Here is a 27,183-nt window from a genome sequence, read left to right on the forward strand (position 1 = left end):
AGACTGAGGTTGAGTGCTCTTTCAGATGGTCGGTGCCGACTCAATCAGCTGAATGGCCTCCTTCTGCACTGTAGGAATTCAATGGTTCTATGATTAGTGTCAAGGCTAAGCAGAGACAGAAACGAGGCTGATGAAAGCAGTTGTATTTTGCCAGGCAAAACGGCTGGGATTTTCCACTTTCATTCACGTGGAGCGGATTCGCCAACGAGAGCGGAAAATATCATGAGAAGGGCGAATTCACATTTCACGATGACGTAAAAGCTGGAAGCGATTGTCCCCTCCCCCGACAATGGCTGGTCACATTTTGTGACGTTCAACATGGGGCACCTCATTGTAATAAATTTGCATCTCATTATCAGGCCCTTACACAGGAATCACCCCCCCACATCAAAAACTCCATCCACGGCGGCGTGGTGTGAGAATGGTGTGAAGCACGACTGGTTTCAGGAGGTATGCACCCGGGGAGCGGTGACTGCCATGCTGAGGGGGAAGAGGGTCATGCCAGGGTAGTGCAATGGTAGTGCCATGGGGTGCCAGGGTAGTGCCAGGCCAGGATAATGTCAGCTGCATGCCAAAGGAGTGCTGAGGGGAGAACCTGGGTGAAGAATGTTTCCTGGTTTGTTCGTGTGCGCTGGAATGGCCTTAGGTAGCGCCCAGATCATTTAGTCGCTGATTTGATAGCAGGACGGGTGAATCAGAGGTTGCCCATCATCGATGCATCGTGGGACATGTGGCTGCAACTTTTGTTCCTAAGTCGCAGACTATTTGGCGGAAAAAGCCACCTTTGCCGTCGGCGGCTCTAACGCCACTTTCCCACCCGACGTCAGTCTTTGCCAATATTGGATAAAATCTTGCCCAGTAGGTTGGGATGAGGTTTCATTGAGAATTGTGGACGATAGGCAGGAGCCCTGAATGTGTGCCCGCAAACCTCGTCACACCCCACAGTCTCCATGTCATCCCCCTTGACAAGCGAGAGGACACATCACCACCTCCTTCTCATGAATCAAAATCTTGGCCTGAAATGAAGACGATTGTTAATTGTGGCCGAACAGAATCCTTTGAGGATGGACACGAGAAGGTAGCAAAGTGTGGCAATAGGTGCTGGGGAAAGAGTGATGCAGTAATTTGAGAAAGTGCTAGTAACTGGGAGGAGGCAGGCGGGAAGGGTTGCCAGGGCTGGGTCTTCAGGTAGTTCAGGGTTACGTAGGGAGGGATACGGAGATCAGAGTTATGGGTCTCAGAGTGGCAAGCCTGATCGTGTCAGTAAACATCGTCCTACATTGCAGCGAGGCCTGTGAGGCCAGTTACCTGCTACAGGTGACCATTGGGCCCAAAAAGCTTTTCAGGATTATTTTCTCCTACCACCCGCTGGGAGGAGGACAGGACTCCTCCTGCTGAGCTTGTCCAGTCAGTGCTCGATGATGCCAGAACCCAGAGGTGGATCTGCCCTGAAGATCACTGCCCTGCCATATGGAGAAGCTGTCCATCAGCTACTGGCAGCCAAGGTGCACCTCTTCTAGATCAGATGCGGACTGGTTCTATATTGCATGAGAAACACATGACAGTCACCCCCCCCCTCCCCCCCCCCCCCCCCCCCCCCACCTCCCCCTCCCCGCCCCAGCGCCGATTTGGTGAGTTATTCCACTATTTCTACTGCTTTATATTTATAATGCTTGTCAAAGTCGAAGTACTTACACTGCATAGTTGGCAGCTGGCAGATAGACCTCGAAGTATAAAATATTTACCTTGTTGAAATTTGTGTCAAAGCAATTTGACATCACAGTATCTGTACATAAGATGAGTATATCAACACTTGGCAGGCGTACGGTCACATTGCATTTTTTCAATTTATACATAGTTGCAAAGCCAGATATCACATCTGGAAAGAACATCTTCCATTGAAGTGTGCAGCTAACTTTGAAGTGTTCTCACAGTTCAGCGCATTCTCTAATCTCTACTGCAGAACTGCCTTATTTATGACAGATTTGGGCTAGATTCACCGTTTTTCAGCCCAAGTGTGGAGGATCTGGGGCTTTTTAACGTCAAAACAATCGGCGGCGCCCCCTCACCGATGCTGCGACCGGTGAGGGGCTGGCAACCACACCACGTAAAACTCCCGGCTTCCACGGTATAAACGGCTGGAGAATGGCCGGGTCCGTGGCAGTGCATGCGCACGGTGATGGCCTGCAGACGTCGCCCGTAAAACATGGTGCCGGCTGTGCGCGGCCCCGACCTGCCAGATAGTGCCTCCCTGGCCAGCACTCCGGACTCCCCCCTTCCCTGGCAGAAGCCCCCCCCCCCCCTCCCCCGGCCAGCAGCATGGCTCCCGCTCGACTATGGCGGCGCTGGACACAGTCTGCAGACGCACGTCGGGTTCCCGACCTCTGAGACCACATGTACCCTGCGCAGTCGTGAATTCGGCCCATTGGGGGAGAGCCTTCAGGTGAGGCGCTAAGGCCGTCCCAACGGCGTGTGGCACACCGTGCGACACGATGATGCCATTTTGGAGGGGGTGGAGCATGCGCCATTTTGGAGGGGGTGGAGCATGCGCCATTTTGGAGGGGGTGGAGCATGCGCCATTTTGGAGGGGGTGGAGCATGCGCCATTTTGGAGGGGGTGGAGCATGCGCCATTTTGGAGGGGGTGGAGCATGCGCCATTTTGGAGGGGGTGGAGCATACGCCATTTTGGAAGGGGTGGAGCATGCGCCATTTTGGAGGGGGTGGAGCATGCGCCATTTTGGAGGGGGTGGAGCAAATGCCATTTTGGAGGGGGTGGAGCATACGCCATTTTGGAGGGGGTGGAGCATACGCCATTTTGGAGGGGGTGGAGCATACGCCATTTTGGAGGGGGTGGAGCATACGCCATTTTGGAGGGGGTGGAGCATACAAAACCTGCGTCAAACAGGCGCCGCCTCCAATTTCGAAGTCAAAAGGGAATCTCCGCCTGATCGCTGCTTATAAAATTGGCGTCGGGGAACGGAGAATCTCGTCCACAGATTCAGTCAGATTCATTCAGAATAGTTATATCGTTTAACAAAACCTTGAGGTTTGTTCGGCTTGCTTTACTTTTTAGGAAACTTCGAACACACTGACACACTACCACGTTCAAATCGCTATCTAATAGTTTTTGATGTGTGTTGATACAAAGGTGGCAATGCATCTTGAGGGGGTCAGGCCCAGAATGTGATTCCTGAGGCCGCTGGAAGTCAGAGGAGGTCTTGAAATGAAATGAATGAAATGAAATGAAATGAAATGAAAATCGCTTATTGTCACGAGTAGGCTTCAATGAAGTTACTGTGAAAAGTCCCTAGTCGCCACATTCCGGCGCCTGTCCGGGGAGGCTGGTCTTCGCCCAAAGCCAAGATTAAAAACCGCCTGGATACTCCTTGCAGCTAAATTTTGAATGAACAATTTTATCAGTTCTCTTCCGACATTAAAAATTGAAGCGGCCTGGAATAAAAGAGGTAATTGCAATGTGCAACAAGGAGTTTAATTCCAAGCCACTGGCTATGCATCATTGTTACAATTCCAGCTCTCTCCCTGTCCTATTCCCGTTCTCAGTAAAATAGCAATTCCCGCAAGAGGAGACAGCATGATCGAAAATTGATACCTTTATGAGTGCCATAAGGTGAAGTTGAGTGCCAGAGGATTAACAATTATTCTTTTACGCAGTGCTTCCCACTAGAATACACGCTGTCCACCATGCACTCCATCCTTTGCAAAGCCAGAAAATACCATTTTGTAGGATTATACGACGCAGGCTAAAACCACCAATAATATTTATTTCCAGTGTGTGGAAAGCAGGAATTTTGTAATATATTTTGTATTATATGTTTGTTGCAGTAATGTTATGAAAAGAAATTCGGATTAGGTGTCCAGATTATATTTCTGCTCACGCTGTGACTAAGGGTCCCACTGCTCGGTAGGCTGTGATTGACTCTCTTACGAGGGGCTGCGTCTGTTTTCATTTCATTTTTCAGCCCTGGCCCGTGTCTGCTGTTTTTAGTTTCATTTTCGGGCTCTGCTCCGGGATCTGAGGAACGGAGTTGTGTTTCTCAGACTGACCTCTGAAAGCATCTGTCCATGGACTTTGTGAATAAATCTGGAAGCCACTGAGTGTTAACTTTATGAATAAATGGCACTTGACATGTCTGTGGACTTTGCTCAGTTGTAAGTTTGGAACAAGGTGGGAAAGTGAGCACAAATACCTTGATTTTTTTTTAAGAACTGTTTAACTGTTAATTGAAATGCTGTTTCTTTTTTCTTGGATATTAATGGGGATAATCCTCTGTTGGTAATAAAGTTTGTTTTGCGATCAAATATCCCTGTTTGTCAGTGGGATCAGTCCTGGGGGTGAAGTATCCTTTCCCCAAAGTTTACAAATTAAAAAAGTTGTTGGGGTTTCTCGTCAGGCTTCCGAATATAAATTGGGATCGGGTCCGGGCCCATAACAACAGGAATTATAATTACTCAGATGCAATATTTAAAGCAAGAAACTTGGACAACAGTAACATTTAGCTGGTTTAGCTCACTCGGCTAAATCGCTGGCTTACCAAGCAGGCCAGCAGCAAGGTTCGATTCCCGTACCAGCCTCCCCGGACAGGCGCCGGAATGTGGCGACTAGGGGCTTTTCACAGTAACTTCATTGAAGCCTACTCGTGACAATAAGCGATTTTCATTTTTTCATTTGAATCAGTCCAAAGAATTGAGGTATTATCTTCAGAACATATTTTATACACAGGTTCGTACGCTTCAAGACATTTTAAGGATACAAACTTGCCTCGACACTCTTATGCAACATTTGTGCACGGATCAAGCCAAATGCATAATAGCTAATGGGCAGTTTAGCATGGGCAATCCGCCTAACCTGCACATCTTTGGACTGTAGGAGGAAACCGGAGCACCCGGACATCGGGAGAACGTGCAAACAGTGACCTGAGGCTGGAATTAAACCCTCAGTCCCTGGCGCTGGGAGGCAACAATGGTAACCACCATGCCACCCATAAATGTCATTATCACATTGCTGTTTATGGGAGCTTGCTGTGCATGATTGTCAACTTACATCGCAACAGTGCCGACACTTCCCAAGTATTTCATTGGCCACAAAAGCTTTGAGGTTTCTGGCAGTCATGAAGTGCGCTACATAAATGCAAGTCTTTCTCTATGATCCTAGGTGGCTTGTCCAATATTTATTCCTCAATAAAGAACACAGGAAAAGGATTTTGGCGCCTGTTCGGGGAGGCCGGTACAGGAATTGAACCTGTGCTGCTGGCCTTGTTCTGCATTACAAGCCAGCTGTTTATCCCACTGTGCTAAACCAGCCCCTATTTGTGCTTTGGGATGTGATAAGGTCACAAATGGTGTTATATAAATGCCGATTTTTCTACAAGTGTTAAAAACTAGACTGCAAGAAAGTAAACCTAAGGTGCAGGCAAATGATGAAGCAGTTTGATTTCCTGCTCTTCTTCCCAACTTGTCAATAGTGGTTCAAGGGAGAAAATGAATCACACTCGTTAGTCAGCCCAAAAGCTCAAGAGGACCTCAGAGAACTAGAATATCCACTGTTCCTTCACAGGTCAATACTTTGATGAGCTTGTGTTCTGAGAACAATCCAAATGTGTGTAGCAGTCATCAAGCAGATGTTCGTGTATTTAAACTTTCAAGATATTGGAAAGTTTCAGATTTAATTAACTCGATGCACTTTTTTAAAAAGCTGCTCTCTCACAATCTATTTGAACCGTGCATGTTTATCATCTATACATAACAGCGAGAGGGATTGCTGGAATTCTCCTCATACTGACAGGTTTGCAACACCTGTCAACGTGAAGCTGCCTCCAACCCACTGAGGTCTCTCAGAACTATTGAACAACTTTGACAAAGAGTTGTCCAGACTCGAAACGTTAGCTCCCTTTTCTCTCCACAGGTGCTGAAATTGTCCAGGATTTTCTTGTTTTTGTTTCGGATTACAGCATGCGCAGTAATTTGCTTTTTATCACAGCATTAGCTAAAATGAACTGGGCAGATAGTTCAGCAGGGAAGTCGGTCAACAAGCAATAACAGATGTTTAAGGAGGTACATTTGTGACTCTCAGCAAAAATATATAGAACATAGAACATAGAACACTACAGCGCAGTACGGGCCCTTCGGCCCTCGATGTTGCGCCGACCTGTATCCCAGTAAAGAAGAAAGATGCTCAGAAAGGGATAAACCAAACCCTGGCTAACCAAGGAAGTTAAGGAGAGCTTCAAATTGAAAGAAAAAGCAAAGGAGAAAAAGTCAGTGATAGCCCCAAAGATTAAGAATAAATTCAGAATCCAACAAAGGAGGGCTGAAAAGATAACAAAGAGGGAGAAAATAAATAAAACTGACAATAAAACTTCTTTAAACATATAAAAAGGAAGAGAGTTCAAAGTGAAAATAGGCCCCTTAGAAAGGTAATCTGGGGAGATGGTTATGGGGAAAAAGGAAATGGCAGAGGAGTTAAACAGATATTTTGCATCATATTTACTGTGGAAGATACTTCAAACATCCTATTAACACAAAAGAATGCAAGGGAGAAATTAAATTCCATCACTAACGAGGCAGTATTAGACATACTAATGGAACTAAACACAGATAGGTTCACTGGCCCAGATGGCTTACACCCTAAAAGAAATAGCTACAGAGGTAGTGGATGAATTAGTTGTAATTTTCCAAAGAAACTTGGATTCTGGAGATGTACCGTTGGATGGATTGGCCATGTGAAAATTGCCCCTTAGTCTCTAAATATGTGCGGGTTAGATGGGGTTACAGGGATAGGGCAGGGAGTGGGCCTAGGTCAGGTGCTCTTTCAGAAGATCAGCACAAACTCAATGTGCCAATGGTCTCCTACACTATAGGGATTCTATGGATTTTATGGATTGCAACACTGCCAATGGGTCACCCCTATTCAAAAGGGAGGGAGGCAAAAAGCGGGTAACTACAGGCCGATTAGCCTAACATCTATTGTTGGAAAAATGTTGGACTCAATTATTAAGAAAGAAATGGCAGCATATTTAGAAAATCATAATCTAATCAAGAAGATTCAGCATGGCCTCATGAAAGGGAAATCTTATCACAACCACAAATCACCAGAGTAGATAGAGGGGAACCAGTAGATGTGTTGTATTTGGACTTCCAGGAGACGATTAAGAAGATGGAAATATTTGGAAAGGCAAGTTGCGAGAGGGATATAAACGGATACAAAGAGATATTAATAGATTAAGTAAGTGGGCAAAATGTTGGCAAATGGAGTACAATGTGGGAAAATGAGAAGTTGTTTATTTTGGAAGAGAGAACAGAAGAACAAAGTATTATTTAAATGGTGAAAAACTGCAGAAAGCGTCAACACAAAGGGGCTGGGGTGGGGGTGGGACTTGTGCACAAAACACAGAAAGCTAGCAGACAGGTGCAACAGGTAATCAGAAAGGCTAATGGAATGTTGGCCCTTATTTCAAGGGGATTGGAGTTTGAGAGTCAGGAAGTCTTGATGCAAGGTAAGACCACATCTGGAGCACTGTGAGCAATTTTGGTCGCCTTATTTAAGTAAATACATTATTTCATTGGGGCGATTCAGAGAAGGTTCACGAGGATGATCCCCAGTATGGAGGAATTGTCTTATGAGCAAAAGTTAAACATAGAATCATAGAATTCCTACAGTGCAGAAGGAGGCCATTTGGCCCATCTCGTCTGCACCGACCCTTTAAATGAGCACTCTGCCCATTTGCAAGTGTCCGCTCCAATCTATCCTCTTAATCCCATAATCTAACCTGCACATTCCTGGAAATTAAAGGGCAATTTATCATGGCCAATCCACCTAACCGGCACATCTTTGGACTGTGGGAGGAAACCGGAGCACCCGGAGGAAACCCACGCGCACACAGGGAGAAAGTGCAAACTCCACACAGACAGTCACCCGAGACCGGAATTGAACCCGGGTCCCTGGCGCTGTAAAGCAGCAGTGCTAAACACTGTACCATCGTGCCGCGGGAATCTACTCATTGGAATTTAAAAGAATGAGAGATGATCTCATGAAAACACATAGGATTCTAAAGGGACTTGACAAGGTAAATGCTGAGAGGATATTTCCCCTTATGAGGGAGTCTAAGACCAGAGGGCATCACCTCAGAATAAAGTGGGGCCAATTTAAGACTGAGATTAGGAGGAATTTATTCTCTTCATCTCACTTTAAAAATTTTTTTTTTTACAAATTTAGAGTACCCAATTATTTTTTCCAATTAAGCGGCAATTTAGCGTGGCCAATCCACCTATCCAGCACATCTTTGGGTTGTGGGGGTGAAACCCACGCAGGCACGGGGAGAACGTGCAAACTCCTCACGGACAGTGACCCAGGGCTGGGATTCGAACCCAGGTCCTCTACGCCATAGGCAGCAATGCTAACCACTGTGCCACCGTGCTGACGCGTCACCTCACTTTTGTCCATACACCACTCGACAGTCCAGCTGACAAATTTCTTCTTACATAGAAACAGAAAATAGAAGCAGGAGGAGGCAATCCAGCACTTTGAGCCTGTTCCGTCATTCATTATGATCATGGCTCATCAGCTTTCCCCCATATCCTTTGATATCCAAGTGCAATATCTAATTGCTTCTTGAACACATCCAGGGCGGGATTCTCCAGTCCGCCAGCCACATTTTCTCCGTTCCCGCCACCTGTCAATGGGATTTCCCAATGTGGCCATCCCACGCCACACCCTGAAACCCACGGGCATGGGTGCGCTACCAACGCAATGGAGAACCCGCCGGCAGAGAAACCAGCTCACAATGTTTTGGCCTCAATTACTCCCTGTGGTAAGAAAATCCACAGGCCGACTGCTCACTGGGGGAAGAAATTTCATTTAATCTCTATCCTGAATGTTCTAGCCCGTATCCTCAAACTGTGACCCCCTGATTCTGGGCACACCCACCATTGGGAACATCCTTCCTGCATCTACCCTGTCCACAAATTGGTATGTGTCTAACACATTCTGTTAGAATTTAATAGGTTTTTATGAGATCGCCCCTCATTCTTCTGAGCTATTCTGAACCGCTTGTATTATGTTGCATTTCTTCTCAGTATTAGCTATAATCCCCAATTTGACATCATCTCTAAATGTTGATAATGAATTGCTTATTCTTAAACCCAAATCAATGATGTAAGTTGTGAACAACTGATGTCCTAGCACTGATCTTGTGCAACACTGATGGGGTGTGATAATGAAGACAAATTTCACTTTCACTGGTTGAGCATCAATCCAATGCAGTAGAAGCTTCCCTTATTTTACACCAGTGCTAAATAATAATCGTTTTAGTGTCACAAGTAGGCTTACATTAACATTGCAATGAAGTTACTGTGAAAATCCCCTAGTCGCCTGTTCGGGTACACTGAGGGAGAAATCAGAATGTCCATTTCACCTAACAAGCACGTCTTTTAGGACTGGTGGGAGGAAACCGGAGCACCCGGAGGAAACCCACGCAGACATGGTGAGAACGTGCAGACTCCGCACAGACGGTGACCCAAGCCGGGAATCGAACCCGAGTCCCTGGCGCCGTGAAGCAAAGGGGTAACCACTATGCTACCGTGCAGTGCACCAGGCATGATGGATGTGGGTCCTGTGGGGGCAGAGGTTAGTTGAGTCCTGTTTTCAAACCCACACTTGAAGTAAGGTGCCTGTCCCAGATTTGGGCCTCACCCCTCAGCTGCATCTTCAGTGTGAGCTGCCGTGCCTCTACACGCTGGTTACCCTATTAGTAGAATAAATTCTGCACTGCCAGCTATCGACATCACATTGGTTGTGGGGGAAGGTTAGTTCGGACATGAGACGAGGGCTGATTGCGGCCGTTTGTGAATTCAAGGGAAGGATTCCTGCTTATGAAATGCCCAGAAAATGATCCTCTGCTACACTGGTGTGGTTCCTGACCATTTCCCATCCAAAACACAGGCACAGCACACCAATCTTTCTCACCACCCTGTGGCAATCTACAAGAAATGAAGGTGCCAGTCCACCCCTCTTTTCCCAATTGCTGCTGAAGTGAGCAACCAGAGAACAGTGAATTCAAAAAGTGAATTCAAGCCAGCTAAAATGAATCAACAGCTGGTGTTGTATTAATATTATTTGGAGTTTTCTGCTGTTTTCAAACACCGAACATTAATGAAGCATCTGAAGAAATGGAAACATTTGCTTTACTCGTGTTACCCGCTAAGAAATTGATGTCTTTATTCTAATGGTGAATTTAAAATGACTTGGTGGGAATTGATCCATACACACTTTGCTGAAGTTCATGTAATGATGGGATGAACAGACTGAGCCATGGCCTTCAGCAAAAAGAAACCTGTCTGAGCTAACTGTGCCCATGTCCTCAATGGTACTGAATAAGAGTTTATGGTACAGATCTTGCTGCTGATCAATTACAGAGAAAATCAATAATCACTTCCTTTACGTTTGCCTCTTGACTGACTGTGGTGTGTGTGGTGGTTGAAATCGAGTTCACCACATAAGTCACCACCTTCTAAATTGCCATCTAACCGGCAGCTCGTTGCTGGAGCAATGTAAAACTAATCCCATTGCGGAATCGTGAACAGAACCTTGTTCTTTCTCATTGTGTCAAACTGATCCATGGTCCTGACACTAAAATGTGGCTTGATATTGCTTTGCCGATCGATAATCCTTGCGTCATGTGAGAGTACATTCAACAAATGGGTGTTTAAGAAATGTACCTTTAAGAAATGGGTGTTTATCAGTGATGTCAGAGTGTGGGTGGAGCTGGGCTGTCTGTCAGCTTTTTACTTTTGTTTTAGGCAGTTTGCTGCAGGGTGTGTTTTAGTTTCGTTTTCAGTGTTGGAGCTGAAGCCAGACAGAGCAGGTGTACTGTGATCTCTCTGCCATGAAAAGACTATCTCTTGATTATTTGGTGAATTCAGAATTATAAATGTTCTCAGTAGTGAATGTAAACCAAATGTGCTTCTGTTAAAAGGTGTTTCTTTTGTCTTCTGGATGTTGTTTGGGAAGTTATTAAGGATTACTTAGTGTTGTATTATTTGGGGTTTGGATTTGAATTGATGGTTGCCAAGATGTTCACTCATTGTTTTAAAAAGGTTAACTTGAGTTCATAGCATAAACATTGTTTTGCTTTCAAAAAATACTTTTCCATTTCTGCTGTACCACACCTGTAGAGTGGGCCGTGTGCTCCCCATACCACAATATATTAAAAGTTGTGGGTCAAGTGAACTCCATGATACACTTTGGGGTTCTCTAAACCCTGGCCCATAACACCTGTAGAATTGCACAGAACACAGTTGGTAGCACTACCTTAGCCCATTAATGTCAATGATTAAGTGGGCAAGAATCACCTCAGATATTCTGGGCTGGATTCTCCAGTCCCCCTGCCACGTGTCTCTTGGCAGCGTGCGGATTCTCTACCTCCGCTGCTTCTCAATGGGATTTCCCATTGGAACCACCCCATGCCGTCGGGAAACTCCCGGGCGGTGATGCGCTGCCAGAGGGAACAGAGAATCCCAACCGCCAGAGCACCCAGGCTCCTATAATAGGATTAATTGTGTCAGGATTGTTCAGAGTCATGCCATTTCCAGTACTAAATTCCCTTTTCATGAAAGCTTTGACAGCTTTGACAAAGAGTCATCCGGGCTCGAGACGTCAGCTCCCTTCTCTCTCCACCAATGCTGGCAGACCTGCTGAGATTGACCAGCATTATGTCGCTTTTTAGGAACTTTAGTAAAGCAAGAGGTAAGTGAGCATTTTGGTTTTTTTTTGTTAAATACAATGTATGGTGAGGAGCCAAAGCATTCTCCTTTCCAAAAATGAAAAATATCATCAGAACAAAATGTTGGAGGATATTCCTGTAATACCAGAGTGAATCTCCCTTGGCATTGCTCACAGTGCATCAGAAAATACAACTTCCTCTTCCTTGTCTCTGTTGGAAGTCTTACAACACCAGGTTAAAGTCCAACAGGAGGAAGGAGCAGTGCTCCGAAAGCTAGTGTTTGAAACAAACCTGTTGGGCTTTAACCTGGTGTTGTAAGACTTCTTACTGTGCTCACCCCAGTCCAATGCCGGCATCTCCACATCTTGGGCGGGATTCTCCCCTACCTGGCGGGGCGGGGGGTCCCGGCGAAGGGGAGTGGCGCCAACGACTCCGGCGTCAGGCCTCCCGAAGGTGCGGAATTCTCCGCACCTTTGGGGGCTAGGCCCGAGCCAGAGCGGTTGGCACCACGCTGACCAGCACCAGCGGCCTTTGACGCCCGGCGCCGGGGCTGATCGAAAGGCCTTCACCAGTTCGCGCATGTTCCGGTGGTGACATCAGCGGCGCTGGGGGATTTTCTTCTGCCTCTGCCATGGTGAAGGCAGTGGCGGCGGCGGAAGAAAAAGAGTGCCCCCACGGCACTGGCCCGCCCGCCAATCGGTGGACCCCGATTGCCTCACGCCCCCCCCCCAGAACACCGGGGGGGCGCTCACGCCGCCGATCCCGCTGCCACCACAGGTGGTTCAAACCTCGGCGGCGGGAGAGGCCTCCCAGTGGCGGGACTTCGGCCCATCGCGGGCCAGAGAATCGCCACAGGGGGCTCGCCGATCGGCGTGGGGTGATTCCCACGTGGCAGAAATTCTCCGCCACCCGGGAATTGGCGGGGGTGGGATTTTCGGCAGCCCCGGGCGATTCTCCGACCCTGCATGGGATCGGAGAATTTCGCCCCTTGTCTCTGTTGAGTTTGTGTTATATCTTTCTATATGGCTCATATAGAAGTGGGAGACAGTGTGGTGCATCTCTTTTTCATTACCTCACTCTTGATTTTCTCTTTTTTCCCCATTTTTCTTCATTTTCTCTTTCCTTCTGGATTTGGCATGTTGGGTAACATTGCAGAGTCGGATCTGATGAAGGCTATGTGTCACATTTTCCCAAGGCAGACAAAACTGTGCCTCATTCCTACTGTCTCCCTTCCTTCTTGCCCTTCCCTTAATCCCTGTTAGATTTTTCCCTTTTCCATCACCCTCCCTCCTCGCACAATTAGATCACGACTGTATCACGGGGTACATTAAAAAGCATTCTCTCCTATCCATTGCTTCCCGGGCTCTTTCTCTCCTCCACAACTGCCCCTCATTAAGCATTGCCATCCTTCACTCCCAACATCCATGCTGGCCTTCCAGTTTCCTGCTCACTCCTACCTATCTGCTCCACCTCACCCACCTGCCTTCCTCATACCACCTCCTCCCTGCTTCACCCCTATCCCCAAACATTCTCTTCCTCAATTCACATTGTACCTCACCCTCTCAGGCCAAAGCCAGTACAGTTTCTCCTTTGTCTTTCAATCTTGCCTTTAACCCTGCTCACCTCCCGCGTTCATCTCACCAGCCTGGTGCTAAATTAGTAATATGATGATCACTGACTATTAATGTGATATTCATTTGCACTTCCCACTCTCTGTACTCCTACTGACATTTGCTTCTATCCTTTGTGTCTTTATTATATTTCAGTACTCTCTTATTCTGCATTGTCCTGGTACAATTGGGAAAGGGGAATTTTAACCCTTCAAAGGAGGTGGATTTGGATCGGGCCAGATATAAAATGTTTAATATCTCAGGCACAGAGCCAAAGTGCCTCAAACCTGCTCAGTTTGGTTTCACTGGAGGTGGGATTGAAGGGGGGAGGGGCAACCAACCCTCTCCCAGGAGGCCGGACACACATTGTAATAATTTAATGGAACCCTCACCCTTAATTGGACCTAAACAAGATTGGATACTCCAACCTAATTGGATCCCTGCTTATATTATTGGTTCCTCCACGATTACTGACCCCCCACCCCCACCCCCCTCCACACCCGCCTGCTTTTCAGCCAACCCGTGATCACTACTCATTGCCCCTCCATGTTTCAGCTCTCCGCTCACGGTCACCCTCACAACAGAGAGAGATTCCCCACCTCCGTTCCAGATCTATCGCCACAATCACCCCCACAAGGTCACCCGACCCCCACTCTAACACAAATATATCTGCCACCAGTTGCCACATCTCAGGCAAAACCCCCACCCCTCTCTCCACTTCCCCCCCCCCCCCACCCCCACCCCCACCTCTTCCCCCCAATCCAACAGGGAGCCAAACACCTCAATCACTTAGTTTCCAGGCAGGGGTCTGTGAAAGAAAACATGCACTCACACTGCGAATTCAGAACTCCATGGTCTTCACCAATCAGAAACTCTCCCACTCACCCCATTTGGAAATTTTGCCCATGTAACTTCCCTTTACAAAAGCACACGAGCAAAATAAATGTTTAATGTAAGTTTCGGTTCCAAAACCTAATGTTATATACAGAGATTCCCATAAGCGCAACGTGTGGGTGAGCAGCTGACTGGTTTTTAGCATGGTGTAAGACAGAGATCCTAAAGAGAGTCATTAGTGCGTTAATTCTTAATATGATAATTCATTCGGTGAGACGACAGCAGCATTTGAAGAATGTTCAGCTTTTCTTGCTCAGTACCATTTTCAGTAGCATGCTGACATGGACTTGATGCCTGAGTCAGGGCTAATCTATAATTCAACAATATCAAGCAGATTCAATGATGACTGTTCCAACTGAACCCATTCTGAACTTTAGTACTGATGTTTTTCATTCTTTATAATTCATGCATTTGGTTTGAATGTGCTAAATAATATGAAGGAATATGAGAGCCGGGTCCTAATTTATTTGTGCTAATTTTATAAGTTCATGTTGGCAGCACAGAGTCTCACTGATGGCCAACGTATGCTGTGGAATTTCGGCCGTACTGTTTACTGAATTTCCTGGGAGGCAATTTAGTGGATCAAAGGTAACAGGGCGGCTGGCAAGTGGAACTCTACCTTCAATCCAGTCATGGTTGAATTCTCAAATATTCAAACACTGCCTCCAGCAGGCAGCTCACTTTATTAAATGGGTGTCTGTTGAATCCACGATAAGCAGAATGCAGAGTCGAACAAGGTTTATTTGGATACAGTTCTAATTCTTCTCCCCTCCCCTCAGTACAGCTATGAAGCGGCTTCACCCCCTTTCTTTCACTTCTTGTAGCAGGGCCTCCGAGTAATCGATTCTCGGCTGGGTCACTGTCTGTGCGGAGTCTGCACGTCCTCCCCGTGTGTGCGTGGGTTTCCTCCGGGTGCTCCGGTTTCCTCCCACAGTCCAAAGATGTGCGGGTTAGGTGGATTGGCCATGATAAATTGCCCGTAGTGTCCTAAAAAGTAAGGTTAAGGGGGGGGGGGGGTTGTTGGGTTACGGGTATAGGGTGGATACGTGGGTTTGAGTAGGGTGATCATGGCTCGGCACAACATCGAGGGCCGAAGGGTCTGTTCTGTGCTGTACTGTTCTATGTTCTATGTTCTATGTTAATCATTGCTAAGTGTAAGACTCTTCCTCGCAGCCTCGATGGCACTTTTGTTTTGCCAATTGGATAATTGTACATCTCCACGCAGCAGGTATGGTCCCTCATCGCAATACAGAAAGTTAAAGAGATGCCCATTGTTGGTGAGTATAATATTTCCTGTTCACCAGTTAGGTACATAACAACAGCAACATTTATTTACCTTTGACTACAATGTAGAGGCTTGCAGCCTTGTGGCTACGAGTCAGCTGGTAGGATCGAGTTGAGACAGAAACCCAGAGGACCGCCCCCCCCTCCCCCCGGTCCCTGATTGGTTACCTGGGTTGCGTGTCCCTCTCGCCATTAAGGGGACAAACACCACAGTGAGCATCAACCCTTTAAGAGCTGCTGCCCTGTCCACCTTTCCAACTCTTAGCCAATAAACACAAATGTTTTCCAGGCGCAGGAAACGTGTTGAAACAAAGACTAACCTCCTCTTGCTGGCACCGAAGGCAAGTCTGCCCCTTGCCCAGTGCAGCCCAGCTTTTACCAGTTGTTGAAAATTCAGGGTTATTATGCAGGTTTGAAGGGCCAAAGAGCCTGGGCGGAATTCTCCACTCCCGCGCAGCATCGGGAAGGCCGGCGTGAACTCGGCCGAGTTTCACGATGGCCTCGGAGGCCGCTCCTCGCACCCTATTCACCCCCTCCCAGGGGGCTAGGAGCGGCGCTCCGTAAATCTCGGCTGCCAGGCCCTGACGCTTGCTCACAATGGCTGCCGGCTCCAACCCGCGCATGCGCGGTTGCCGTCTTCCCCTCCGCTGCCCCGCAAGATGTGGCGGCTTGATCTTGCGAGGCGGCGGAGGGGAAAGAGTGTGTCTCTTGGAGACGCCGACCCGACGATCGGTGGGCACCGATCGCGGGCCAGTCCCCTCCCGAGCACTGCCATTGTGCTCACTCCCCTCTCCGCCCCCCATAAGCCACAACCAAAACTTTGGCGCCATGTTCACGACGGCAGCGACCAGGTGTGGTTGCCGCCGTCGTGAACGCCAGGTTGCTCGGCCCATCCGGGCTGGAGAATCGCCGGTCGCCATGAAAAATGGCGAGCGGCGATTCATCTGAGCGGGGGGGTGGGAGAATCGCGGGGGGTTCCAGGGCGGCGTGACATGAGTCGCCCGGCCCTCCCGCGATTCTCCCCCCCGGCGTGGGGAGCGGAGAATCGCGCCCCTGTTCCTGTGCTGTAATTTTTCTTTGTTCTTTGTTCTAATACTTACGTTACCTAGCAAATTAAAGTTTCAGTTCCGCTGCTGTCTCACAAAATCCTTCAGTTTATGATGAATCTTCCAAACATTTGAAGTTCATTGCAGCAAGTTTAACTGTAACTAACATGTCGGTGTTAATGCATATTTAAGAATGTATCATTAATCATGTGCCTTTCGAGAAACTAGAAACTGCAAGCCTTCTGTAAAAAACTATAATTGTATCAAGTTAGTTTTTCAAATGAGGTTTAATTGACTGTCAGGTAAACACAGTAACATGAGTAGTGCTTGGGTAGTACTTTATTCTTTGTAGTGTCTATTCAAACGGATAGATTTTCCTTTCGTTAGGAATCAGTCTAAGTCACAATTACAATCCAAAATGGAACAATGTCCAAGTGAGTCATGCATAGCCAGACAAATTAGATGCTCGTATCACCCAATAAATCCCCAGCCACAGGTTGCATAAGGTGTCCTATCTTCAGTCTCACATGCCCGGGAGGCAGAGTATAATAAGGATCATGTGAACAGATGAGAAGAGTGGAGAAAAATAATCATTAAATATTTAGTTTGTCACCGCTAATCTGTTCAATCATCAAACCATGGGGTCGTTTTGTAAAGCAGACTTCTATGGACACCGGATCGTTCTGTACCAATTTCCTCTAAAAAAAAAACGTTAACCCCATTGCCATTGTCTGCTGCACCAATTGTGTCGTAAAAATGAAGAACAAATGCAACTTACAAGTTACTGAAGACTGTCTTACCTTGTATAATTTGATCACTTGTCATTAATGAGTGTCCCTTAGAGTTGGTGCCTGACATGTAGCTTTAAGAGGTCATTCTGGGGGCAGCACAGTGGCGCAGAGGTTAGAGCACTGCTGCCTCAAAGCCGCAGAGGATCCTGGTTCGATCCCAGCCCCGGGTCACTGTCCGTGTGGAGTTTGCACATTCGCCCCCGTGACTGCATGGGTCTCACTCCCACAGCTGAAAGATGTCCAGGGTAGGTTTGGATTGGACACACTAAATCGCCCCTTAATTGGCAAAACAAAGATAATAATCTTTATAATAATAATCTTTATGTTGTCACAAGTAGGCTTACATTAACGCTTGTATATGAAGTACTGTGAAAGTCCCCTAGTCGCCACATGCCGATGGCCTGTTCGGGTACACAGAGGGAGAATTCAGAATGTCCAATCACCTAACAGCACGTCTTTTGGGACTTGTGGAAGGAACTGGAGCGCCCGGAGAAAACCCACGCAGACACGGGGAGAACATGCAGACACCGCACAGACAGTGACCCAAGTGGGAATCGAACCTGGGTCCTTGGCACTGTGAAGCAACAGTGCTAACCACTCCGCTAGCATGCCGTTGGAATTGGGTACTCTAAATTTATTCAATAAAAAGAGGTAATTCGTGAATAAAACCTGTTTGAAACAGTGTAGGTATACAAGTGTTTTGAAGGTCTGTGCTTCAGTCATTGCTTCCATTCCATTTCCATGGTGCATGAATTGGTCTCACAATGGCCGTTGTGACTGTGCTGTGCCATGTTGTTCTCTTCCTGTTTCTTCATAGCTGTGTATTGGTATTTTGTAGCGTCACTATCTTGTTGCGTACCAGTGCAGTTGCAAAGTTGGCTAGACAAAACACATATCACCGACCTCATTTTGTTGATTCAAAACAATTCCCTTGACTGAAACTAATTGCAATGCTGAACATAAGAACGTAAGAACTAGGAGCAGGAGTAGGCCATAGAACATAGAACATAGTACAGTACAGCACAGAACAGGCCTTCGGCCCTCAATGTTGTGCCGAGCCATGATCACCCTACTCAAACCCACGTATCCACCCCTATACCCGTACACCCAACAACCCCCCCTTACCTTACTTTTATTAGGACACTACGGGCAATTTAGCATGGCCAATCCACCTAACCCGCACATCTTTGGACTGTGGGAGGAAACCGGAGCACCCGGAGGAAACCCACGCACACAGGGGGAGGACGTGCAGACTCCACACAGACAGTGACCCAGCCGGGAATCGAACCTGGACCCTGGAGCTGTGAAGCATTTATGCTAACCACCATGCTACCCTGCTGCCCCTGATGCCATCTGGCCTCTTGAGCCTGCTCCACCATTTACGAGATCGTCTGGTCTTTTGTCAACTCAGCTCCACTTTCCGGTCCGAACACCATAACCCTTAATCCCTTTATCTTCAAAAACTATCTATCTTTACCTTAAAAACTTTTAGTGAAGGAGCTCAACTGCTTCACTGGGCAAGGAATTCCATAGATTCACAACCCTTTGGGTGAAGAAGTTCCTCCTACACTCAGTCCTAAATCTACTTCCCCTTATTTTGAGGTTATGCCCCCTAGTTCTGCTTTCACCTGCCAGTGGAAACAACCTGCCCGCATCTATCATATCTATTCCCTTCATAATTTTATATGTTTCTATAAGATCCCCCCTCATCCTTCTAAATTCAATGAGTACAGTCCCAGTCTACTCAACCTCTCCTCGTAATCCAACCCCTTCAGCTCTGGGATTAACCTAGTGAATCTCCTCTGCACACCCTCCAGTGTCAGTACATCCTTTCTCAAGTAAGGAGACCAAACTGACACAATACTCCAGGTGTGGCCTCACTAACACCTTATACAATTGCAGCATAACCTCCCCAGTCTTAAACTCCATCCCTCTAGCAATGAAGGACAAAATTCCATTTGCCTTCTTAATCACCTGTTGCACCTGTAAACCAACTTCTGTGACTCATGCACTAGCACACCCAGGTCTCTCTGCATAGCAGCATGCTTTAATATTTTATCATTTAAATAATAATCCGTTTGCTGTTATTCCTACCAAAATGGATAACCTCACATTTGTCAACATTGTATTCCATCTGCCAGACCCTAGCCCATTCACTTAACCAATCCAAATCCCTCTGCAGACTTCCAGTATCCTCTGCACTTTTCGCTTTACCACTCATCTTAGTGTCATCTGCAAACTTGGACACATTGCCCTTGGTCCCCAACTCCAAATCGTCTATGTAAATTGTGAACAATTGTGGGCCCACACGGATCCCTGAGGGACACCACTAGCTACTGATTGCCAACCAGAGAAACACCCATTAATCCCCATCTCTTGCTTTCTATTAATTAACCAATCCTCTATCATGCTACTACTTTACCCTTAATGCCATGCATCTCTATCTTATGCAGCAACCTTTTGTGTGGCACCTTGTCAAGGCTTTCTGGAAATCCAGATGTACCACATCCATTGGCTCCCCGTTATCTACTGCACTGGTAATGTCCTCAAAAAATTCCACTAAATTAGTTAGGCACGACCTTCCCTTTATTAACCCATGCTGCCTCTGCCCAATGGGACAATTTCTATCCAGATGCCTCGCTATTTCTTCCTTGATGATAGATTCCAGCATCTTCTCTACTACCGAAGTTAAGCTCACTGGCCTATTATTTCATGCTCTCTGCCTACCTCCTTTTTTAAACAGTGGTGTCTCGTTTGCTAATTTCCCAATCCACCGGGACCTCCCCAGAGCCTAGTGAATTTTGGTAAATCATCACTAGTGCATCTGCAATTTCCCTAGCCATCTCTTTAGCACTCTGGGGTGCATTCCATCAGGGCCAGGAGACTTGTCTACCTTTAGGCCCATTAGCTTGCCCATCACCTACCTCCTTAGTGATAAACAACCTCTCAAGGTCCTCACCTGTCATAACCTCATTCTATCAGTCACTGGCATGTTATTTGTGTCTTCCACTGTGAAGACCGACCCAAAAACCTGTTCAGCTTCCTCAGCATTTCCTCATCTCCCATTATTAAAACTCCCTTCTCACCTCTAAATGTTGGTTCGTCGCCGCACGCTGTGTCTTCTATGCGATCTGATCATCAGACCCACGCAAAAATCCAAAATGCTGTTCCTGAAACTTTACAGTTCTTGAATGACGGTAGCAGATAATCCATGTTTCACAGGCTTGCTGACAGGCATCATTTTCAGTTTCAGATCATTCTTTAAATAATAGTCTGTCAATGATCTTCTGACACGTCTTTCTTGTGCACGTCTTTCTATATAATTCATTAATTCTTTTGTCAATGATGCTATCAGCTGTAATAATTCTGTCAGTTAACTAACTGCCTGAGACTGTTTTAAACGTTGGCTTTTGACCCAGGCGTCAACCATGTTAGGGCCTACTACATCTATTTTGCCTAAGGCTGACAATCCATTTTTAAAAATTCATTAATAAGGTGTGGCATCACTGGCTGGGATTTGTACTTTTAAAACAAAACATTATTCTGAATACAATATTAAACTCTTTCATTTCACATCTGCAATAATAGCCTACAATTACGCCATAAACACTACTGCTCAATTTCCCCATTAAACACAAGAAAGGAAACATACAGCTCCTAGTCCATCTTCAAACCAGCATGGCCATAGGGTAATACTTGCTTACAGAACAAATTTGGACTCCTGTTGGAACCCCTTCAGACTCTGGCGCATATCTTCAAAAAGCTGGTTCACCTGGTGTTCTCTGCTTCTTCCTGTCTCAGACAAACTGCACTGCTTAAATATTATTCTTTGTGTAACTATCCCACTGGGCTAGAATTATGGACTCAATGTCAGACAGATGCAACTTCAATCTTCGCAAAGCGTTCTCAAATGTCTCTCTGACATTAGCTCCACCCAGCAATGACATCATCCCCCAAGCTGAAAAACAAATTGATTTTTCAGACTGAAGCAGATGAACACCGCAGGATTACTCCCTAGTCAAACCATAGTGCATTTGCCCAGGCTGAACACAATCATTTGTTTAATTTTACCTTCGAGCTTCTAAAAGCTCCTAGATTTTTGCACAATATATTGATTTTAAACATGCCCCACTGCAGTCAAACCACACTCCAGCCCCAGGCTTTTAACCTTTAAATGGTCAAATGTTTAGAATCCTGCACCGTGGAGTTCTGGCGAATGGAGCTCCTCTGCGGCAGGAAACGGGGCTAAGTTTGGCCTGAGCGGGACGTTCCCCACTGAGGCCAAGAATTGCAACAAATCCCAATATATAGCATGGTGTTTCTCAGCACTGCAAGCCCGGGAAATACCTGATAAACGCTATTGTCAGGGGCCTCTGTTGCAGTGTGGTTCGATCCGAGCCCAAAAACCTTTGTGGAGGGTCCTGGCAAGCAAGGGAGTAGCCCGCAGTCGATGTTCAAACTTCCTGGCAATTCCCACAGATTAAGCAGGTTGGGCCTCCCGCAGATTTCCAGTGACTATTTTGGGGAGGATGTCTGGTCTCAATGGTCCCATGTTAGTCATCACACATTTGACCTATCCTACAATGTCCAATTAACTAACTTTGTGAAAACAAATTGATGCTGGAGCTATTATAAACTATATCAGCAATGCCCAGCATGTTGGTGACACTGCCTTTGAGAGAACTGTTCGAACATTGATCTGGATTCTCCTCTGAGTTATCGCCCAGTTTGCGACGGTTTTGGACAGCGAAAAGTGAAGAACACAATCTTGAGGCTTCAAATCCACCTAGAAATAAAACTGCATTCTCACCCAAAAGGTCAAATGGATGTGGTTAAGCACTCCACCACGTTTCTACTCCAAACCCACCCCAAATTGCTTCCACCTCTCCATCAGTAAGAACTGCTCAGTGCTTTTGCTGCGAACTCCACTCTGCTCAGTTTGAAGTACTGCGTTCTAAAAATGGATATCGCCATGGCAATACCTTTATTTTGTCATTTTCACGAGTAAGGAGATGAATCCACGGAGGAGGCTAACCTTTGGCAAACTTCTCTTGTCAATGCACCTCCGTCCCCACCCCCTATCTATTTGTCGACTCAAAGCCTCCTCTTCTCCTGGAATGGTGGTGATGGATACTCCCCCAGTTTGCCTTCAGAGGCAGTGTTTGTATTTCTTCCCTGCTAATATCAACAGAGCTCCTTTTGCACTGTGCTTTCCTGCACTTTTGTATGTGGGGTGGTGGAGATTTCACCAGATACGCTGCAGCAGTCCGTTAATGGACCTCCTGTCCCTCAGTTCCCAACATTTGACACCTTCTAATCCCCATTTCTCTGACAGCAACACTTACACTGACCCATGAAAAGCCTGGTGGGCTCCTCCTGCTGCCGTACGCTCCAAAGCCTGCCCCCACCCTCCCACAACTTCTCTGAAGGTCCACTGAGAGGTCGCTCCCAAAAGCATTCTTTATTGAAAAGTACATTGCGAACATTTTGACTTGAAATAACCGGAAGTGCAAAAGAATTTAATCCGTCGCCGTGCAGCATGTTTCGTTCTGAGGCGCCGGAAAAAAACTGCAACACGCTTGATATTCACAACATACATTCCCGGTCAGGCAGCCAACCTGAGGGAATAAAACACTTCGAATTGAAGATTGCAGAAAGTGCAACAGAACTCAACTTTGCTGCCCGTGGTATGCTCCACTCTGGGGTACCTCACTGCAACTTCAGTTTCTCTTGTTTATTCACAATGCAGGTTCCAGCTATAGAGTCTGAGGCGTTTGTCACAGTTTCCAGACCTTAGTGTACCATGGCTGAAAGGCCTTCAATAGCCTTTCCCCCTTTGGCCCTCTGTGGTTGCACAGAGCCTCCTTTTGATACCCTTCCCAGTTCCCTGAAGTGGTTTGGCCACCTGGCCCCCAATCCACCTCCAGTAAAACTGGAAGTCAGCAGGCTTGAGCCGGCTTGGGTTCCCATTTCAGACGTTAACCTTTTAAGCCTCCCCACCCAACTCTCAACCATCTCTTTTTATGACTTGCTACTTGTGGGAGAATCCAAAGCTAGGGTCCATAAATATAAGACAGCGATTAATAAATCCGACAGAAATTAAGGAAGAATCTCTTTACTCAGAGACTGGCCAGAATGTGGAGCAATAAGCAAATGTCTCAGAAGCATTCGGAAATATATTAATAATCAAAATCTTCATTAGTGTCACAAGTAGGCTTACATTAACACTGCAATGAAGTTACTGTGAAAAGCCCCTAGTCACCACATTCCGGCGCCTGTTAGGGTGTACAGAGAGAATTCAAAATGTCCAATTCACCAAACAAGCAGGTCTTTCAGGACTTGTGGGAGGAAACCGGAGCACCCGGAGGAAACCCACCCAGACATAGGGAGAACGTGCAGACTCTGCACAGACAGTGACCCAAGCCGGGAATAGAACCTGGGACCCTGGTGCTGTGAAGCAACAGTGCTAACCTCTGTGCTACCGTGCTGCCCTAATAGATGAGCACATGAGAGAAAGGGGGAAACCAGGGAGATGTGAAGGAGGGCCGAGATGACAGTACTTGGAACGGGACAGACTTGGGCAAAGTTTAAACATCACCACAGACTAGTCGGCGAATGGCTGCTTCTGTGATGCACACTCTTTCCATGAAAGTGTTCTTTTTAAAGGGCAGGTGATCTTTTTCTTGAATTTGCTAAGAAATGCGTTTAAGCAGATTAATTAAATTGTGGGCAGGGAATTGGAAGGACACTTGGAGTGAGATGAAAATATCTTTCCTCAGGCAGTATGAGGGGTAATGGAAATGTGAAGCTGATGCCTTTCAGAGTCATCTGATTAAGGTCAATGTACTGCACTGAATCTGGATAGGTTTTCTGGTTAAGAATTAGTTTGAAGATCCACTAACCTGGAGGGGAAAGTTGACAGGAACCTTCTCTTTAACTACCTGCTCTTCAGACTCTCCACTTGTTTTCTTAACTAATTACTCCATGGTATGGCTTTTCTTCTAGAAAAGCTGAGAGAGATTCCCTTGTCGATCTTCTAAATCAACTGCTTCTAGCAGAGCTGTGAGTGCTGCCTCCTCTCTCACCACCTATCCCCAACTGCTATCAAATTAGCTAAACTAATTGAAACTTCTGTACCTTACAAAGCCCCCAGTTGCTAAGCAACACCACATGCTTATGCCATGATCGTAACGAATGTTGGAGCAGGCTCGAAGAGCTGACTGGTCTCCTCCAGCTCCTTTTTCTATGTTCCATGTTTTATTTATTTTTCATACCATAGCCTTCTGTAAGTACAATGCAAACACAGTTGGATCTTAACCACCCCAACACATACAAACGCCTCTGTCCAACATGAATCTAACTATTGGTTTTACCCTTCCAGACATTGAAACATAAATTAAACCCACTTAAAACTGTACCTTATTTCTAATGATCCAACTACAAATATAAATCCCGTAAAACTCCCTCTGTTTTCCTAACACACACTACTTGAAAGGGTGGTGGAATCAGATTGCAGAGGCATTTGGGCATGTACTTGAGGAGGACGAGTTTGCATGGTTATGGAAAACAAACTGGGAGTGTGAGGCAAATAGCCAGTTCTTGCAAAGAGCTTACACAGGTGCAATGGGGCGAATGGTCTCCGTCATGTAATTTTGGATTCTGTCATTCAAATTAATTCAGTATGGTTTACTTTCAGATCAAATGTAGTGTCCTACAATCTAATGGGAAATGCTGCAAAATAAACCTAAATGACAGTGTGAAAACTTTAAATAACAATTTTATGAATTAGCATATTCTAGCCTTCAGATCTGGCATGTACAAGGACTGCAAATTCTCTTATCATTTTTTGATTACTCTTGGATTTGCTTGACTCACATTTAAAATAGAGATCTGATACAGTATCTGAAGCAGGCTGATAAGGTTTACGGGTAGAATCCAATTTTAGTCCACTTTGTATTTAGATAACAGATAACCTTTTCAGTTTTTCAATCAAAAAAATCACAGCATTTATGAAGAATAACAGAATGTTCTAGGTTCTCTTACTGAGCGGGTCTATATTTGAAAATTGGACAATCGGTATTGCTTCAATATAAAAACCCTTTGAACGGTGAAAATCTGAAGTAAAATTATAAAACGGGTCTCCACCCAAAACATTTATCTTCTCTCGTTCAGCTGCTAACAGACTCAATGAGATACATCTTATCAATGTGCGATAGTACAAATAGAAGGAGATAGCAATCTTTATTTCTATTGACTTCAATGGTAGAGATTATCTAACAATACCTAACGGAGAACTCAGTGAAAGCAGTTCCGCTGAATAAGAGAGATTGCCATTGGAGGAGGTAGACTTAGAGGAACTCAGTGCCATGCTATTGCTCCTTCAATCCAGTTCACTAGTTCAGTCACTGTTCCCTAGTTCCCAAAATTCAAGTCATGGGTTGTCATGATTTAATCAAAGGAAGAAAGAACTCCTCTTCTTCCGGTCACCTGAACCTAACGGATTTCAATGGGTGGAATTTTACAGCCTCCAGTTGGCATATTTGAAGGCAGGAAAGGCACATTACATAAAGTGGACGGCCAACCCTCTGCCTTCCCAATCACCCCAACTTACCCCTATTATGGTGACGGGTAAGGAGTCAATTAAGGCTAATTATGTATTAGAGAATTTGTACACAAACCTTCCCAAGGGTATTGTTTTTTAAAATTGAGGAGTACTCAGAGCTTTTTTTTCCAATTATTTGGCAATTTAGCATGACCAATCCACCTTCACTGTGCACCTTTGGGTTGTGGGGGTGAAACCCACACAGGCACGGGAGAATGTACAAACTCCACAAGGACAGTGTCCGGGGACGGGGATCGAACCTGGGTCCTCGGTTCTGTGAAGCAGCAGTGCTAACCACCTGCGCCGCAATGCCACCCCCCCCCCCCCCTTCCCAAGAATGTTATAAGGATTTGATATTTTATGAAAATCACTTATGTCACGAGTAGACTTCAATGGAGTTACTGTGAAAAACCCCTAGTCACCACATTCCGGCGCCTGTTCGGGGAGGCTGTTACGGGAATCGGACCGTGCTGCTGGCCTGCTTAGCCTGCTTTCAAAGCCAGCGATTTAGCCCAGTGTGCTAAACAGCCCCTATGTGAGGGTAGAATTACTTGGGTTTGCAAAGGAGTGGGCTTGGTAGCTGGTTTCTTGATTTCCTTGTCATGCTTTCTGCCACTGCTAGCACAAGGGGAAAAAGATTAGGGAAAAAAATTGTGACTAGTTTGCTGACGTTATCTACGTAGGTGGATACTGGGTGACTATGTGGAGTCTAGCAAATGACAGACTAACTGGATGCATTAGTCACCATGTAGATGAGGCATTGAGAGTGACTGTGTGGGTAACTGGCTGGATGAGCACACTGCAGGTGGGAAATCTGCATTCGACCAAATCCTCTCTAATTTATGATGTGCATTTTGATTCACGGAATACTGTACAAAGCTTTATTGTAACTGAAACATTCGTAACCAACCATGAATCTCAGTTATATGCCAAATCAGGCTCATGATACGCCTTTTAGAGCACAGCGATGACTAAGCTTTTTATCTACGCAGGCAAAGATCTGCAACTTGGCATCAGGTTATTATGAAATACCGCCATTTCATGCTTAAGGAAGATTTATTTTAGGTTTTGGCTGATACATATGAACGTCCAGGTATAGAAAGAGGCCGCCATAAAAGACCAGTTGGTTCAATGTGCCTGTTGTTAATAGTTATGCCACAACGAAGAAAGACTGCATTGTATTAGCATCTTTAATTTCGTTAGGATGTCCCAAATTGC

Source organism: Scyliorhinus canicula, chromosome 20 (genome assembly GCF_902713615.1).
Source record: "Scyliorhinus canicula chromosome 20, sScyCan1.1, whole genome shotgun sequence".
In the NCBI taxonomy this organism is placed as follows: domain Eukaryota; kingdom Metazoa; phylum Chordata; class Chondrichthyes; order Carcharhiniformes; family Scyliorhinidae; genus Scyliorhinus; species Scyliorhinus canicula.